Below are 19,476 nucleotides of genomic sequence, written 5' to 3'. Positions count from 1 at the left end.
GAAACTCGGCACAACTTCCAGCAAATATGAAAAATTAGAGAGGGAGATAGGTACAAGTGAAGAAAAAACCTTTCGATGTTGTCAAAAAAGGAGAGGCAGCACATCAAGAGTGGAACTGTGGCCATAGTCCCTGGAGCGAATAGTGGTTGCATTTGTCGAGAAGCCACATGACAGATATGGTCACGGCTGCTGTCCTCAAGAATACCACGGGGGCGCATCCAGCTCCGGTTACCGGAGATTCACTGCCGCCCTCGGATATTCGCCCGAGCAGCGTGGAAGCCTGTGTACCCTCAGCATCTACTACTTCATTCAAGAAAAATTTGCTACTTTTTTTTATTCATCATGTCGCCTCTTTTATTTAGCAAAAACATATAACTACCTTCTCTTTTTAATCTTCATGATCACTATATTGTTGTACTCCACTATTTGTCTCCTCCTTTATTCGAGAAAATATTATCATTTTCTTCTACTGATCGTATCAATATCTTATTTTATTGATCGTAAACTAACTATATACACCAAGAAGTCAACACCACAGACGCATAAATTATGTTGTATCACGCTGCTTTTTCTTCCGTTTGATGTATGAAACACAAAACATTACACCATAATTGCAAACTTAGAGTACCAATATGTAATATATTACCCTTTATTTTCCAAGGTTGTCTCTTTCTTGGGTCCATATCACCTTAAGTGTCGTGGTGGTTGATATAAAGGTATTATGGACTGTTTAACAAGCTGCAACTCAAAATTTGAGCATCTGCTTAATTAGCCGCCATGTTTTTGGTGTTTACCATAAAGTTTTATCACTGTGAAGCCATGGAAAATTACTTTGATTAACATGAGTTAGTCTTCTACTTAATGATCATCTTATTTATTTTCTCATTTGCAGTGGTGTTAACTTTGGGGGTGCACCTATTAGAACTATGTTTTCTGTGTGACGTGGCCTCGGAAGACCATGCCACAACAAGCTTATGTAGATGTTGTTTTTGCTATTTCTTCCTTACTTCTAATATAATAAGGTGCTTTGTAGATTGTCAGGTACTATAGAATATATACTCCCTCTGATCATATTACTTGATGCTAATACAGACGTATCTAGATACATTTTTAGCATCAAGTAATATGGAACGGAGGGAGTACTAATTTTAAATTTAGATTATAGCACCTGATGTTAGTTGATATGTGACAATCATGAACGTAAGTAAACTATTTCTCGAATATAAAAGAAAAAATCTGATTTTAGCAAAGAAAGTATGAACATGTCACACATACAACGGTCGAGAAATTACAATTTCATGCCCACTAAAGATGGTATGATAAGCTACTAGAGGTCGAGAAACGTTGAGCATATGACTAATATAATTATCAGGGATTTAAGCTATGATCGGCTACTAGCGGACGTATGTTTTCATTCTCGGGACAATTGCTTAATATCATGTACCTTAACTGTTTTGGTAGACAAGACCATGTCGACACAATTTGGAACAATATCTTCGTCAAGATGAGAAAGGTTATTTCTCTTAAATATGTCACCAAGGTACATGAGTGTAAATCTATTGTGTTGAACATGAATTAATCTTCTACTTTTGCCGCCCCTTTCATTTAACTCTAATTAATGTTGGTTAATTTATCTTTTTATTTGCATTGGTGCTAGCTCTTGGTGATGCAAACCCTAATGAGATTTACATTTCCTTTGTGTTGTGACTTTTAAAGATCATGCTGGGACAATGTCTTGCCTATGTAGATAATGAGTTTAGCGTTCCTTCCTTTCTTTTGTTATTACTCTCGGCGGCAGCAACGAACGTTAATTGCTATAATATATTTTCATCATGTTTCTTTGGTTCTATATAAACATTTTTTTCTTTGTTTTTAATTTATTGTAGTTCACAATGATTTGTAAAACCTAAAAAAGTATTAGCATTTTTTCACCTATATATGAGTCTCACGGGATCGTGCGCCAAGGCGCACCCCAAATCTAGTCAATGGTAAGTTCAGCACCACCACCACCACCTGTGTAGCGGAAATCACCACTATGGCCAGCCTAATCAGAAAGTACTCGATCCAGCTAACAAATTAATGGCCCAACGAGCTCTAGCTAGCCACAGTGGTAGGCTGGATGTTCTGTCCATGGTGCAACGGTAATGATGAGTAAACTAGAAGGACCTGGCGCGCTTTGCCGCGCCGTTTTTGTTCTTGGCGTTTTTTTTCTCTTTCCCATCCCACACAAAGTGAGATTGCTTTTGTAAGTTACATTGATGCATGTGCAGGTATGAACTTATACGAACATCGACGTACCCTCTAAATCAAAACAAAATGAAGTAAACATATGGCATATCAACAAACACTCACAGGCTTTGATGGTATTTCCACATGAGCAAATATATATATAAAATATTGAACTTTAGTTTCTAGCTTATTTCAAAAAGAATCTTATATGCTTCATCTAAAAAAGTTATGCAATGGGGCTACCGCATATAGCCCTTGTGTGTCCAAAAGAGGAAACATATTGTTATAGAGGCAACTATTCAGACCAATACAAAGAGAGCCACATATAGAGAGGAAGGAGAAGAAGTGGCTTATTGAGGGTCACGTGGTGGGTGAGGTAAAATTGAAGAGAGGACATGAGTGTACGATTAACATCATGGTAGCCCAACATAACAATGGACTCTCCCGATTCATTGCACACGGAACATATGAATCAGTAAACTATCACAAGCCTCTAAAAGCAGCCACAACACAATGTCGACACAAAAGATGGCACTCGGTGTTATCTTACTTTCCCTTGTGGTGTGGGCACATAGGCGAATTAGGGCCGCAAATAAGAGCCCAGCGCTGCAGTGATGCACACTTTGCTACATAATTGATTTTGTTCTATTTATACTGATTGCTTCAGCGTCTGGGTACACGCCTTGCGCCGTGGATGCTCTAACACCATGGTAGATGCACCGAAATCATGTGGAGAAGTAGAGCGCACCATTAGTTACGATTACAAGTGCACTGCAATTAATCATACAGGCCAGACTGAGATATCAGTCCATACAACATATGTGGAAAATATGAAACAACAACAGTAATCTCAATTTTTTATTGGACGGACATACATACAAACTTATCGCATTCAGTTTATACAGTAGGTTCACCGAACAATATTGAACACTATGAGGTCTTGAATGCTAATAATTTGAACTTCCCCATACACATCTCGTCTTCTGCATTTTTTGTGTCATTATATGTAAGGTAAAATAAACTACTAATTAGAATTTTTTGTTTAAAGAGCATAGTAATACACCGATGGAATTTATCTACATTGCTGAACCTGCTTTTCTCACCTGTTATAGATCATAATTCGGCCATAATACGTAATATACTCAAGATTCCAGGTGCACTGCAATTAATCATAAAGGCCAGACTGAGATATCACTCCATACAACACATGCGGAAAATACCGAACAAACATCAGTAATCTCATTTTTTTATTGGACAAACTTACCTGCGTCAGTTTATACAATAGATGCACCAAACAATATTGAACACTATGAGCTCTTGAATGCTAATAATTTGAACTTCCCTATACACATCTCGTCTTCTGCATTTTTGTGTCATTATAAGTAAGGTAAACTAAACTACTAATTAGAAGTTTTTTGTTTCAAGAACATAGAAATACACCGATGGAATTTATCTACATCGCTGAACCTGCTTTTCTCACCTGATATAGATCATAATTCGGCCATAATACACAATATACTCAAGAGGTGGAGCTGTTTAACACAAAAAATGACAAACAAATTGGTTTCAGAAATAAATTATAAGTAAGCACCACAAACTGGTATAATTTAATAAGCACTTCTAATAAAATTCAAAGGAATCGATAGGAAAGAACCCCCGCTATTGAATGTTTGAGTCTGTATCAATGTGCATTAAAAAAATATTTCTTGTTGCTTCTTGGAACCAATCTCTAAATGTGATTATTTATAAACAAAACAATGAAAGGTATAAAGTTTTTTTTTTCAGGTTCTGGTTACTGCCTATGCTTGTAAACACACCACAGATTCAGGTAACTGCGTCTTTGTAAGTTTTTTTTATCAATATAAATTAAGAACAGGTTACTACAATTTTAAATAGAAAGTAAAATACGCAGGGTACATGACAACAAAGATAAGGAAGAAACATATTGGATTCTTCGTTCTTCTTGTTTACACAGCATAAACCAGGGATTGTAGAATAGAAAATTTTGAGCACCAAAATGAGTTGGATAGTAAAATTGATACTCCAAGCACATTTTGGCGCCAAATGAACATTCTATAATTCGACCATAATCACAAAAGAAATGGCAAAGGCGACTAAGAATTAGGAGCAAGTGTTGAGCAAGCTTATGTTACCTTAGATGATCCACTCCTACGTCACACAGAACCATGCCATGCATCCTCTCTACAAACACACATGTATATTAGGAGTCAGTATTGTGTACCATGTGTTATACGACAAATCGGCGGACAATCGGCCGAGAAAAGGAAAATGCTCCGTCCATATCACACCCATACTTTACACTCGGTTTTGCATGAAAAAGCAAATACAATAGTTAGACTTAGCGCTTTGCAGACAGGTAAAGATGATTACGCAAAATAATATCATGAAAGCTAGACTATCACTAAACTAAGCAAGAGAATTCCCTTGGCAAAACATGCTTACATGAAAAGAATTATGACGGCAGCTGGACTGAATTTTGAACTAAGCTTGTCTTGCAAACTATTTTGAAGTACCAAAATCACACAGAAACATGCTCAGCGTGTATCTTGCAGTTGTAATCCTAATCACTGTTCCAAAATAATGTGCAGTCCTTTTAAAGTTTTCGCTTTCAGTGCCTCAAAGCAGCAGTCAATGAACTGCATCACCGGGGAAGACAGCCATACCGTGGCCTTTGTCTGGCCTGCAAATGTACCAGATTAATAAGGTCACTCTCTACATTGAAGCGCTACCTCGAAAGTATGCATGAGAAATCATTGTTTACTTCCATAACTACAAAAAAAAATACTAAAAATTTCTATCTCCAGCATTCTTAAAAAAAAACTGCGGCTATTGTGCAAATTATGTTGAACTATTGATTTGCAGCTAGCAAAGACTGGAAAGAATGGTTGAGAACTTCAAATAAGTTACTGAAATTATTTCAAGTAGCTACTCCCTTTTTTCTATTACTTCTCCCATCTGGTACCTAACTGTACCACGGAAATTAAACCAAGCTAGGTTTTGCATATCCTTATACTTGGGGTTAAAGCAATATTTCAGCGGACAGAGCAAGGTCTTGGGACAGAGGCATCCCCTCCACTACCAAACGACATAGCGCACAAACAAGCCGTCAAACACAAGCAAAGGTACCCAACTGAACAAAACACAAGTGAAAACATAACTTGAGCATGCATCAAACATTACACCAGGTTACCAGACCACGATGCCCCTATGGACGCTGCTAGCCTTCCATCCGAAACAAACGCACCTGAACACACATACCAGAACAACTGAAACAGAATCCTGAGAAAACCATGCCGAGGAAACACCATGCAAACCTAGCTTCCAGCCAAGCGCAGGCCACTCAGAACAGCGCATGCCACACCCGCCCACGGGCACGCCATGGATGCATCACCTAGCCAAACCTCAACGCGACCGAAACCCGAGCAATCGCCACATCACGTAAGCAAAAGATACATCAGCGAGCAACGACCAGAAAACACTCTTCATTGCTAACCCAAACCAAATGATGGTTGTCACTTTGCCCAGAAGAAACCCATAATCACACGAATCTGACGCAATTTACAACTAAACACGCCCCCAGCCGCCCCCAAATCAATAAGAAAGTGCACACCGCAGCCACGTCCGAGCCCATCTCCCGGACATCCGCCGCGGCGAAGCGCACCGCACAGCTAGCGTACACATAAACGAAACGGGAACCACCGCCTAACCCACGCCGCCGAAGGCATTTTGGACATCGTATGCTTCATCCCCGAAGATCAAATTAATTCTAGCTGTGTGAGAGATAAAAGTGGAGGGGGCCGAAGGCACAACTTATCAATCTTGGCAGGGTCTTCTCGATCTTGGCAGGGTCGAGGTAGGAGACCTAGCTCTATAGCGGCGGACGACCCGTCCAGCGACGCGCGCTGCAGCACGTCCTCATCCGGCGGCGCGATACACGGCGAGGGCCACGGCGGCTTCCTGTAGCTCCGGCACCGTCCGCTCCTCAAGGCTCCGGCGCGTCCAGAGGATGGGGATTCAGATTGAGCGGTGGGATTCAGGGATTGGACTGCTACCGCCGTGCCTGTGTGGTGTGTGCTTATTTCCGTATAACCGCCTCTCAAACCCAAACCGACCTGACAAATCTTTACTATTAGAGCATCTCTAAGAGACGGGCTATATAGGCCGCGCGGCATAAAAACGTCTGATATAGCGCGCGGGAGAGAATGCGGCGTTCCAGCAGGCGCGGTAAACGGCGCGGCGCTGTAAAAATTTTAGGGCGCGCGGCGTTTTGCACAAACCGGAGCGGCATATCTGGCGCGTCGGCTACAACGCGCGGCAACGCTCGTCCAAGCGCGAAAAAGCCAACGGCTGGAAATTTCCTACCACCCCGCGCCCGCGCCCTCATTTCCCCACCTACCGCCGGCGCGAAATCCAGCCGCCGCCAGTCGATTCCGCGGCCGCCCCCGCTTCTGCGCGCCGCCGCGCCGTAGATCCGCGTCGCCCGCACCTCCTCCTGGCAGCAGCGGGCGCTCCGCCGCACTGTGGCGCTCGCGCCGCCGCCAGCGACAAGTTGTGCTTGGCACTCCTTCTCCGCGGCGCGCCGCCGTCGCGTTCTCCTTCTCCGCGGCGCGCCGCCGTCGCCATGTCGTCCTCGTCGTCCTCGAGCTTGCTAGCAACATGGCGCGCCCATGGTGCTCGTCCATTTGCTCGCAAGGTATGAACCTCCTCCGGCCGGCCTCTATTGTCGCCAATTACCTACAATAGTTCATAGTGAAGTAATTTTATACATATGTTTGTAGAGTTCATCATATGATTCATCGGATGACGAGTTCGACCAAGAAGAAGAGGAGAACATTTCGATACTATTAGCATACTGCGCCGTTAAGAGGCCAAAATTTGGTGGATCGGTGTTCGGTAGACAGAAGTTGTGGAGAGAAAGGGCATGAGAAGTTGATGCGGTCGTATTTCAATGAGAATCCGATTTTCCCCGAAAGCTATTTTCGGCGGCGTTTTCGGATGAGTCTCAACTTGTTCAAGCACATTGCAACGGAGGTCACCAAATATGATCGCTTCTTTGAGCAAAGGAGGAATGCTGCCGGAGAACTTGGTCATAGCACATATCAAAAGGTGACCGCCGCCTTGCGTATGTTGGCATATGGTATACCGGTGGATCTTATTGATGATCATTTGGCCATGGGAGAGAGCACTTCTATCTTGTGTGTGAAGCGCTTTGTCGTTGCAATTGTCAATGTCTTTGACTCCACATACTTGAGAGCCCCCAATGCTCAAGACACGGCAAGACTTTTGGAGATCAACGCCAACCGGGGGTTTCCCGGTATGCTTGGTTCTATTGATTGCATGCATTGGAGTTGGAAGAATTGTCCAGCGGCATGGCATGGACAATTCAAATGCTACAAGAAGGATGCCACCATAGTACTTAAAGCGGTGGCCGACCAAGAGACTTGGATATGGCATGCTTTCTTTGGAATGCCCGGATCTTGCAGTGACATCAATGTTCTTCAACGGTCACCACTAATGACAAGACTTGCAATGCGGGAAGGTCCATTGGTGGAGTTTGAAGCAAATGGCCACAAGTACAACTATGGCTACTTCCTCGCCGACGGCATATATCCAAGGTGGCAAACATTTGTGAAGCCAATTATTCAACCAAAAGGTAAGAAGCAAACTCAATTCCACAATGCACAAGTGGCGGCTAGGAAAGATGTAGAGAGAGTATTTGGGATTTTGCAAGCCCAATTTGCCATTGTTAGAGGACCGGCTAGATTTTGGGATCAAGAATGCCTTTGGTATATCATGACCGCGTGTGTAATCATGCACAACATGATTATAGAGGATGATCGCGGAAAAGATGTGGATCATACCCACTACGACTTGATGGGGGTTCCCGTGCAAGTGAGGAGATCCGCACATAGGATTGCCCGATTCATTGCCTCATACCATGCCATTCGGTGCAACGACACACATGATGAGCTTCAAAAAGATCTCATGGAAGAATGGTGGAATTGGAATGGACAACAATAGTTACATATTTGTTGTATTTGTTTGTAAACTATGTGTTGTATTGTCTGAAAACCATGTTGTATTGTTGTATGTTGGACGTGTTGTATTTGGTGTGAAGTATTGTTGTCAACAATGTATTGTATTTGGATGGTACAATTTATTTATGAATTTTTATATATTGTTTGATCGTGCATACTTGTGGGTGTTTGTTGTTTGCGCCGCGCCCGCGCGCTGCAAAATGGCCCGTTCGGCGGAGGTGCTATTTTACCGCACCAACGCGCGCTGCAAAATGGCGCACCCGGCGGGAGAGAAATCGCTCCGGTGCGCGGCATCGGTTTACAGCGCGCATAATCGGAGGTTTAGCGCGCCGCGATATAGCGCGCCTGCTGGAGATGCTCTTATATTGCAGTTGGTACGTCATCAAAAATGTTTGATATCAAAGATCGGGATCATCTAGACCGTCTAATCACATTAAATAGCTCATGCTTGATATCTAGCCCGTCGGATGGGTTATTTGTGAAACATCCTCCTTTTCTTCCCTCATCTCGCACACAGGCATTCACAAACTTGCCAAATAATAGTCATGAAATCACATCTGACTTTCCATGCACCAAATCGCGCTATCAAATCACATCTTACTTGCCAAACTTTGAATGAAGTAACTAGATCAAATCAAGTCAAAGCCGGCTGCTCTTCTTCATCTCCTCCATCAAAATCGAGGTCCTAGCTCTGCGACCCGGACCTGAGTGGCGGCGGCAGCGGCAGGCGAGGGCCTCACGCATCACTCAGCGACGACCCAGACTTGCGTGGTGGCAGAGGCAAAGGGCCTTGCATGGCGGCATCTCCGCATTGGAGGGACGCTCAGGCGAGAAGAGGAGGCGAGAACGGCGCAGCTAGAAATCAAGGGCCGCGGACCCGTGGGACGGCCAGAGGAATATTCTGCGGGAGATTCAAGATCGGCGGCGTCGGTCTCTGCAGCGGTCTGCTCGACGTCGCCAGCTGCACCGGCTCCTCGAAGGCCCATCCCATGCGACGAAGGGATTCAGGACATGCAGAACTACACACCGCCTACTGCCGGCATCGTCGTCGCCCACACTACCACGTCCTGCAGCCGCTTCTCACCCACCGCATCATGTCGCCATTGCCTAGCAACACCAGCCTTCCCCGTCTCCCGCCGCTGATGATAGCCTCAGAGTTCCCTCTTTGGCAAGGCTTCGACCACCTACCTCAATTAGTTTTATGGTTCGTACCATGCACGTCCACCCCATGCTTGCAAGATAGGATTGTTGCCCCGGCTCACAACCAGCATCAAGCCATCAACGGAGACTGAAGGGGACGCATCACCAAACTACCTGCTTCGCATCACACACTCGTTTCTTTTGTTTTTGGTCATCTTTTCCATGCATCGCATCACTTGTTACTATCATCCTCTGTACCCTCTTTTACTTCTATCCGATAATTCTTCCAAATGGTCATGTTGCTGTGGATTAGTGTACTGAGTTAACCCTTCAACCTGTTAGGGAAAGTTGATTTACAGATGTTGCAGAAAGAAGATTTATAGATCAATTTTCGACGACTAAGGAAACACAAAAGATTATCCAAATGCAAGAACGTGATAGGCCTTTGTTGCCAGCTATGTAAGTTTGCCTTTTGATTTTGCTCTGCTATATAGATATATCGATCTGGGTCAAATGACAAAATAAGTTTTTTTGTGAGTTCTGGATTCTTATTGTTCATGATGCACTTAGTATATATTGCCTCGACAGAACCTTCAAAAATATGCACATGATATTTGTTCATATGCTGCACTTAGCATATAATATAGATATGTGCAGGCAATCTGATGGTTTATTCTGATTTGCTTGTTTCAGTTCAGGTGAAAAAGTATAATGTCTAATAGAAGTATCAATACAATGTGTAATATGGACGGTGATATAAGTATTAAACTCTAGAAAGAACCTTCGAGATCTTGGCGTTCCTCTAAACCTGGCTGGGTGTTACTAGGCTTGTTCATGATTGATCTTTTGTTTCTTTTGTCTTAAAAATGGGATTTTCTTTATGTTTTTTGATGTGCAAAACGATTTTTTTTTAATTTTAAAATTTCAAAGCTTGTATGTCTTGAGTGCAACTGACATGCTACCATGACATTTTACAAGTATTCAGTTAGGTCATCAAACATTTTGAGGAGCCTTAGCCTATATGCAGAACATTTGCACATACTTCTTTTCCTTGCATATCCCCTTGAGCTTTGAAGAATTTGATACGGTGGCCCAAGTACTACGTACATTCTTTCTGACTAGACAGATTTACAACAGTAACTGGTTTTTTTTAGTTCATATCTTAGTTACAATCATTCGTCTAAAAGCAATATTTCTTAGCTCCATGGGCTGTGCTCCGGTGTCCCCCCCTTGGCGAACGACGTTCAGGTGGTAAACGTGTGTTTGGTTCGTGACCAGAAAATATGGATAATCCCATCCCAAAAGCCGAATATTTCTGAGAAAGGCTGGACCATATGATCCGTGAATTTCATGACTAATCACATTAGCCGCCTGAGAATCCATGGCCGTCGACGCGACTCCGACACCTGCCACCGTCGTATGTGTGGCTCCCCAGCTCAGCGGCGGCCACCATGTCACGGCGAGCGGTGGGCTTGCTTTTCCGCGTGGCTCCCTGATGGCGTGTATTTCACACGTTCGTTGGGCAACCCCAAGAGGAAGGTATGATGCGCACAGCAGCAAGTTTTCCCTCAGAAAGAAACCAAGGTTTATCGAACCAGGAGGAGCCAAGAAGCACGTTGAAGGTTGATGGCGGCGGGATGTAGTGCGGCGCAACACCAGAGATTCCGGCGCCAACGTGGAACCTGCACAACACAACCAAAGTACTTTGCCCCAACGAAACAGTGAGGTTGTCAATCTCACCGGCTTGCTGTAACAAAGGATTAACCGTATTGTGTGGAAGATGATTGTTTGCAGAAAACAGTAGAACAGTATTGCAGTAGATTGTATTTCAGTAAAGAGAATTGGACCGGGGTCCACAGTTCACTAGAGGTGTCTCTCCCATAAGACGAACAGCATGTTGGGTGAACAAATTACAGTTGGGCAATTGACAAATAAAGAGAGCATGACCATGCACATACATATCATGATGAGTATAGTGAGATTTAATTGGGCATTACGACAAAGTACATAGACCGTCATCCAACTGCATCTATGCCTAAAAAGTCCACCTTCAGGTTATCATCCGAACCCCCTCCAGTATTAAGTTGCTAACAACAGACAATTGCATTAAGTATTGCGCGTAATGTAACTAGTGACTACATCCTTGAACATAGCACTAATGTTTTATCCCTAGTGGCAAAAGCACATCCATAACCTTAGTGGTTCTTGTCACTCCTCCGTATTCACAGAGGCATGACCCCACTAGCGAGCATAAAAACTCCCTCTTGGAGTTACGAGCATCAACTTGGCCAGAGCATCTACTAATAACGGCGAGCATGCAAGATCAGAACCAACCCATAGGCATAGCTTTGAGACTCACCATAACAAGTATTCTCTATTCATCGGATCCCAACAAACGCAACATATAGAATTACAGATAGATGACCTTGATCATGTTAGGCAGCTCACAAGATCCGACAATGATAGCACAATGGGGAGAAGACAACCATCTAGCTACTGCTATGGACCCATAGTCCAGGGGTAGACTACTCACACATCACACCGGAGGCGACCATGGCGGCGTAGAGTCCTCCGGGAGATGATTCCCCTCCGGCAGGGTGCCGGAGGCGATCTCTGGATCCCCGAGATGGGATCGGCAGCGGCGGCGTCTCCGGAAGGTTTTCCGTATCGTGGTTCTCGGCACCGGGGTTTTCGTCCACGGAGACTTTTTATAGGAGAAAGGGCAGGTCAAGAGGCGGCACGGGGCCCCACACCACAGGGCCGCGCGGCCAAGGGGGGCCGCGCCGCCTATAGTGTGGCCCCTCCGTGGCCCCTCTTCGTCTCTCCTTCGGACTTACGGAAGCTTCGTGAGAAAATAGGCCCTGGGCTTTGATTTCGTCCAATTCCGAGAATATTTCCTTACTAGGATTTCTGAAACCAAAAACAGCAGAAAAACAACAAGCGGCACTTCGGCATCTTGTTAATAGGTTAGTTCCAAAATGCACGAATATGACATAAAGTGTGCATAAAACATGTAGATAACATCAATAATGTGGCATGGAACATAAGAAATTATCGATACGTCGGAGACGTATCAGCATCCCCAAGCTTAGTTCTGCTCGTCCAGCAGGTAAAACGATAACACGTATAATTTACGGAGTGACATGCCATCATAATCTTGATCATACTATTTGTAAAGCATATGTAGTGAATGCAGCGATCAAAACAATGTATATGACATGAGTAAACAAGTGAATCATATAGCAAAGACTTTTCATGAATAGCACTTCAAGACAAGCATCAATAAGTCTTGCATAAGAGTTAACTCATAAAGCAATAATTCAAAGTAAAGGTATTGAAGCAACACAAAAGAAGATTAAGTTTCAGCGGTTGCTTTCAACTTGTAACATGTATATCTCATGGATATTGTCAACATAGAGTAATATAATAAGTGCAATAAGCAAGTATGTAGGAATCAATGCATAGTTCACACAAGTGTTTGCTTCTTGAGGTGGAGAGAAATAGGTGAACTGACTCAACAATAAAAGTAGAAGAATGGTCCTCCATAGAGGAAAAGCATCGATTGCTATATTTGTGCTAGAGCTTTGATTTTGAAAACATAAAGAAAGCATAAAAATAAAGTTTTGAGAGGTGTATGTCGTTGTCAACAAATGGTAGCGGGTACTCTAACCCCCTTGCCAGACAAACCTTCAAAGAGCGGCTCCCATTTTATTTTATTTTGGGTGGCACTCCTTCCAACCTTTCTTTCACAAACCATGGCTAACCGAATCCTCGGGTGCCTGCCAACAATCTCATACCATGAAGGAGTGCCTTTTTATTTTAGTTTTATTATGATGACACTCCTCCCAACCTTTGCTTACACAAGCCATGGCTAACCGAATCCTTCGGGTGCCGTCCAACAATCACATACCATGGAGGAGTGTCTATTTTTGTTAATTAATTTGGGACTGGGAATCCCATTGCCAGCTCTTTTTGCAAAATTATTGGATAAGCGGATGAAGCCACTAGTCCATTGGTGAAAGTTGCCCAACAAGATTGAAAGATAAACACCACATACTTCCTCATGAGCTATAAAACATTGACACAAATCAGAGGTGATAAATTTTGAATTGTTTAAAGGTAGCACTCAAGCAATTTACTTTGGAATGGCGGAAAATACCATGTAGTATAGGTAGGTATGGTGGACACAAATGGCATAGTGGTTGGCTCAAGTATTTTGGATGCATGAGAAGTATTCCCTCTCGGTACAAGGTTTAGGCTAGCAAGGCTTATTTGAAACAAACACAAGGATGAACCGGTGCAGCAAAACTCACATAAAAGACATATTGAAAACATTATAAGACTCTACACCGTCTTCCTTGTTGTTCAAACTCAGTACTAGAAATTATCTAGACCTTAGAGAAACCAAATATGCAAACCAAATTTTAGCATGCTCTATGTATTTCTTCATTAATGGGTGCAAAGCATATGATGCAAGAGCTTAATCATGAGCACAACAATTGCCAAGTATCACATTACCCAAGACATTTATAGCAATTACTACATGTATCATTTTCCAATTCCAACCATATAACAATTTAACGAAGGAGAAACTTCGCCATGAATACTATGAGTAGAAACCAAGGACATACTTGTCCATATGCTACAGCGGAGCGTGTCTCTCTCCCATAAAGTGAATGCTAGGATCCATTTTATTCAAACAAAACAAAAACAAAAACAAACCGACGCTCCAAGAAAAAGCACATAAGATGTGATGGAATAAAAATATAGTTTCAGGGGAGGAACCTGATAATGTTGTCGATGAAGAAGGGGATGCCTTGGGCATCCCCAAGCTTAGACGCTTGAGTCTTCTTGATATATGCAGGGGTGAACCACCGGGTGCATCCCCAAGCTTAGAGCTTTCACTCTCCTTGATCATGTTGCATCATACTCCTCTCTTGATCCTTGAAAACTTCCTCCACACCAAACTCGAAACAACTCATTAGAGGGTTAGTGCACATTATAAATTGACATATTCAGAGGTGACACAATCATTCTTAACACTTCTGGACATTGCATAATGCTACTGGACATTAGTGGATCAAAGAAATTCATCCAACTTAGCGAAAGAGGCAATGCGAAATAAAAGGCAGAATCTGTCAAAACAGAACAGTTCGTATTGACGAATTTTAAAATGGCACCAGACTTGCTCAAATGAAAATGCTCAAATTGAATGAAAGTTGCGTACATATCTGAGGATCATGCACGTAAATTGGCTTAATTTTCTGAGTTACCTACAGGGAGGTGGACCCAGATTCGTGACAGCAAAGAAATCTGGAACTGTGCAGTAATCCAAATCTAGTACTTACTTTTCTATCAACGGCTTAACTTGGCACAACAAAACACAAAACTAAGATAAGGAGAGGTTGCTACAGTAGTAAACAACTTCCAAGACACAAAATAAAAATAAAGTACTGTAGGTAAAAACATGGGTTGTCTCCCATAAGCGCTTTTCTTTAACGCCTTTCAGCTAGGCGCAGAAAGTGTGTATCAAGTATTATCAAGAGATGAAGTGTCAACATCATAATTTGTTCTCATAATAGAATCAAAAGGTACCTTCATTCTCTTTCTAGGGAAGTGTTCCATACCTTTCTTGAGAGGAAATTGATATTTTATATTACCTTCCTTCATATCAATAATAGCACCAACAGTTCGAAGAAAAGGTCTTCCCAATATAATGGGACAAGATGCATTGCATTCAATATCCAAGACAACAAAATCAATGGGGACATGGTTATTGTTAACGGTAATGCGAACATTATCAACTTTACCCAAAGGTTTCTTTGTAGAATGATCAGCAAGATTAACATCCAAATAACAATTTTTCAGTGGTGGCAAGTCAAGCATATTATAAATTTTCTTAGGCATAACAAATACTTGCACCAAGATCACATAAAGCATTACAATCAAAATCTTTAACCTTCATCTTAATGATGGGCTCCCAACCATCTTCTAGCTTTTTAGGAATAGAGGCTTCACGCTCTAGTTTCTCTTCTCTAGCTTTTATGAGAGCATTTGTAATATGATGCGTGAAAGCCAAATTTATAGCACTAGCATTAGGACTTTTAGCAAGTTTTTGCAAGAACTTTATAACTTCAGAGATGTGGCAATCATCAAAATTCAAACCATTATAATCTAAAGCAATGGGATCATCATCCTCAATGTTGGAAAAAATTTCAGCAGCTTTATCACAGTAGTTTCAAAGAGTTTTAGCAGCTTGCAGTTTTTCGCGCTTTGCATTCGAAGTGGAAACATTGCTAACACCAATTCTTTTATTAGTATGAGTAGGAGGTGCAGCAACATGTGTAGCATTAGCATTACTAGTGGTGGTAATAGTCCAAACTTTAGCTATATTCTTCTCTTTAGCTAGTTTTTCATTTTCTTCTCTATCCCACCTAGCACGCAGTTCAGCCATTAATCTTATATTCTCATTAATTCTAACTTGAATGGCATTTGCTGTAGTAGTAATTTTATTATGATGATTCTCATTAGTCATAACTTTCGATTTCAAAAGATCAACATCAGTTGACAAGACTATCAACTTTAGAAGCAAGTATATCAATTTTCCCAAGCTTTTCTTCAACAGATTTGTTAAAAGCAGTTTGTGTACTAATAAATTCCTTAAGCATGGCTTCAAGTCCAGGGGGTGAACTCCTATTATTGTTGTAAGAATTCCCATAAGAATTACCATAGCCGTTGCCATTATTATAAGGATATGGCCTATAGTTGTTACTAGAATTGTTCCGGTAAGCATTGTTGTTATTATTTTTAATGAAGTTTACATCAACATGTTCTTCTTGTGCAACCAATGAAGCTAACGGAACATTATTAGGATCAATATTAGTCCTATCATTCACAAGCATAGACATAATAGCATCAATCTTATCACTCAAGGAAGAGGTTTCTTCGACAGAATTTACCTTCTTACCTTGTGGAGCTCTTTCCGTGTGCCATTCAGAGTAGTTGATCATCATATTATCAAGAAGCTTTGTTGCTTCACCAAGAGTGATGGACATAAAGGTACCTCCAGCAGCTGAATCCAATAAATTCCGTGAAGAAAAATTTAGTCCTGCATAGAAGGTTTGGATGATCATCCAAGTAGTCAGTCCATGGGTTGGGCAATTTTTAACCAGAGATTTCATTCTTTCCCAAGCTTGAGCAACATGTTCAGTATCTAATTGTTTAAAATTCATTATGCTACTCCTCAAAGATATAATTTTAGCAGGGGGATAATATCTACCAATAAAAGCATCCTTGCATTTAGTCCATGAATCAATACTATTCTTAGGCAGAGATAGCAACCAATCTTTAGCTCTTCCTCTTAATGAGAAAGGGAACAATTTTAATTTAATAATATCACCATCTACATCTTTATATTTTTGCATTTCACATAGTTCAACAAAATTATTAAGATGGGCAGCAGCATCATCAGAACTAACACCAGAAAATTGCTCTCGCATAACAAGATTCAGTAAAGCAGGTTTAATTTCAAAGAATTCTGCTGTAGTAGCAGGTGGAGCAATAGGTGTGCATAAGAAATTGTTATTATTTGTGGTTGTGAAGTCACACAACTTAGTATTTTCAGCGTTGGCCATTTTAGCAACAGTAAATAAAGCAAACTAGATAAAGTAAATGCAAGTAAACTAATTTTTTGTGTTTTTGATATAGCAAACAAGATAGCAAATAAAGTAAAACTAGCAACTAATTTTTTTGTATTTTGATTTAGTGCAGCAAACAAAGTAGTAAATAAAACTAAGCAAGACAAAAACAAAGTAAAGAGATTGAGAAGTGGAGACTCCCCTTGCAGCGTGTCTTGATCTCCCCGGCAACGGCGCCAGAAAATATGCTTGATGGCGTGTATTTCACACGTTCGTTGGGCAACCCCAAGAGGAAGGTATGATGCGCACAGCAGCAAGTTTTCCCTCAGAAAGAAACCAAGGTTTATCGAACCAGGAGGAGCCAAGAAGCACGTTGAAGGTTGATGGCGGCGGGATGTAGTGCGGCGGGATGTAGTGCGGCGCAACACCAGAGATTCCGGCGCCAACGTGGAACCTGCACAACACAACCAAAGTACTTTGCCCCAACGAAACAGTGAGGTTGTCAATCTCACCGGCTTGCTGTAACAAAGGATTAACCGTATTGTGTGGAAGATGATTGTTTGCATAAAAACAGTAGAACAAAGATTGCGATAGATTGTATTTCAAGAAAGAGAATTGGACCGGGGTCCACAGTTCACTAGAGGTGTCTCTCCCATAAGACGAACAGCATGTTGGGTGAACAAATTACAGTTGCGCAATTGACAAATAAAGAGAGCATGACCATGCACATACATATCATGATGAGTATAGTGAGATTTAATTGGGCATTACGACAAAGTACATAGACCGTCATCCAACTGCATCTATGCCTAAAAAGTCCACCTTCAGGTTATCATCCGAACCCCCTCCAGTATTAAGTTGCTAACAACAGACAATTGCATTAAGTATTGCGCGTAATGTAACTAGTGACTACATCCTTGAACATAGCACTAATGTTTTATCCCTAGTGGCAACAGCACATCCATAACCTTAGTGGTTCTTGTCACTCCTCCAGATTCACAGAGGCATGAACCCACTATCGAGCATAAATACTCCCTCTTGGAGTTACTAGCATCAACTTGGCCAGAGCATCTACTAATAACGGAGAGCATGCAAGATCATAAACAACACATAAGCATAGCTTTGATAATCAACATAACAAGTATTCTCTATTCATCGGATCCCAACAAACGCAACATATAGAATTACAGATAGATGATCTTGATCATGTTAGGCAGCTCACAAGATCCGACAATGATAGCACAATGGGGAGAAGACAACCATCTAGCTACTGCTATGGACCCATAGTCCAGGGGTAGACTACTCACACATCACACCGGAGGCGACCATGGCGGCGTAGAGTCCTCCGGGAGATGATTCCCCTCTCCGGCAGGGTGCCGGAGGCGATCTCCTGGATCCCCCGAGATGGGATCGGCGGCGGCGGCGTCTCTGGAAGGTTTTCCGTATCGTGGTTCTCGCATGCGGGGTTTTCGTCACGGAGACTTTTTATAGGCGAAAGGGCAGGTCAAGAGGCGGCACGGGGCCCCACACCACGGGCCGCGCGGCCAAGGGGGGCCGCGCCGCCCTATAGTGTGGCCCCTCCGTGGCCCCTCTTCGTCTCTCCTTCGGACTTCTGGAAGCTTCGTGAGAAAATAGGCCCCTGGGCTTTGATTTCGTCCAATTCCGAGAATATTTCCTTACTAGGATTTCTGAAACCAAAAACAGCAGAAAACAACAACTGGCACTTCGGCATCTTGTTAATAGGTTAGTTCCAGAAAATGCACGAATATGACATAAAGTGTGCATAAAACATGTAGATAACATCAATAATGTGGCATGGAACATAAGAAATTATCGATACGTCGGAGACGTATCACTCCCCAGCTCGACACCGGCGGCCTCCAGGGCGCGGTAAGCGGCGGGCTTGATTTTCAACGTGGCTCCCTAGCTCTGCGGCGGCGGCCTCCATGGTGTGGCGAGCAACGAGCTTGCTACGTCTGCGCCACATCCAGTCGAAGAAACGGCCTCGCTAAGTATGTGCGGGTAGTGACCTTGCTAGGCACGGGTAGGCGGCCGCCCGCTAGGTCCGGCCTCCACCACAAAGGGAAAACGACCCGTTAATTACATATTAACCGGTGTGTTAATGGCATATTTATATTTTTCTATTAATCGTTAATTAAACATATTTTATCCCATCTCATCCCGTACATGTTTGCCCATGAACCAAACACACATGTTAAGTCAACCCACGAAGGGATATCAGCAGATCCTAGCTGTCTAAATAGAACAAAGTTTAGAGGGGGGGACACCGGAGCAATAGCCTAGCTCCATTCATTCTTTAGTTACAGAACTTCGTTTGGGACATACTATTTTAATACAACATGGCTTACCATGTCAATGCAAGTTGCTTCCATAGCCATGCTTCGATCTAG

At 42.6% G+C, this 19,476-nt stretch overlaps 1 long non-coding RNA gene across 5 annotated transcripts; it reads right to left on the bottom strand.

Annotated features, from left to right (window-relative positions):
• Window positions 1–2,611: 2,611 nt before the first annotated feature.
• Window positions 2,612–6,364, bottom strand: LOC127298591 (uncharacterized). Of its 5 annotated transcripts, none has more exons than XR_011744709.1 (7): window positions 4,693–6,364; window positions 4,383–4,431; window positions 3,710–3,761; window positions 3,494–3,589; window positions 3,333–3,388; window positions 3,105–3,212; window positions 2,612–3,000 (listed from the first exon to the last, which is right to left on the bottom strand). It is a non-coding gene; the product is annotated as an uncharacterized lncRNA (long non-coding RNA). The 5 variants fall into 5 exon arrangements; XR_011744710.1 differs by having other exon boundaries at window positions 3,109–3,212; XR_011744711.1 differs by lacking the exon at window positions 3,105–3,212 and having other exon boundaries at window positions 4,693–4,930; window positions 6,061–6,364.
• Window positions 6,365–19,476: the final 13,112 nt, after the last annotated feature.

Source organism: Lolium perenne, chromosome 5, assembly GCF_019359855.2.
Source record: "Lolium perenne isolate Kyuss_39 chromosome 5, Kyuss_2.0, whole genome shotgun sequence".
Lineage (NCBI taxonomy): Eukaryota > Viridiplantae > Streptophyta > Magnoliopsida > Poales > Poaceae > Lolium > Lolium perenne.
This window is presented reverse-complemented; position numbering and strand designations above follow the sequence as displayed.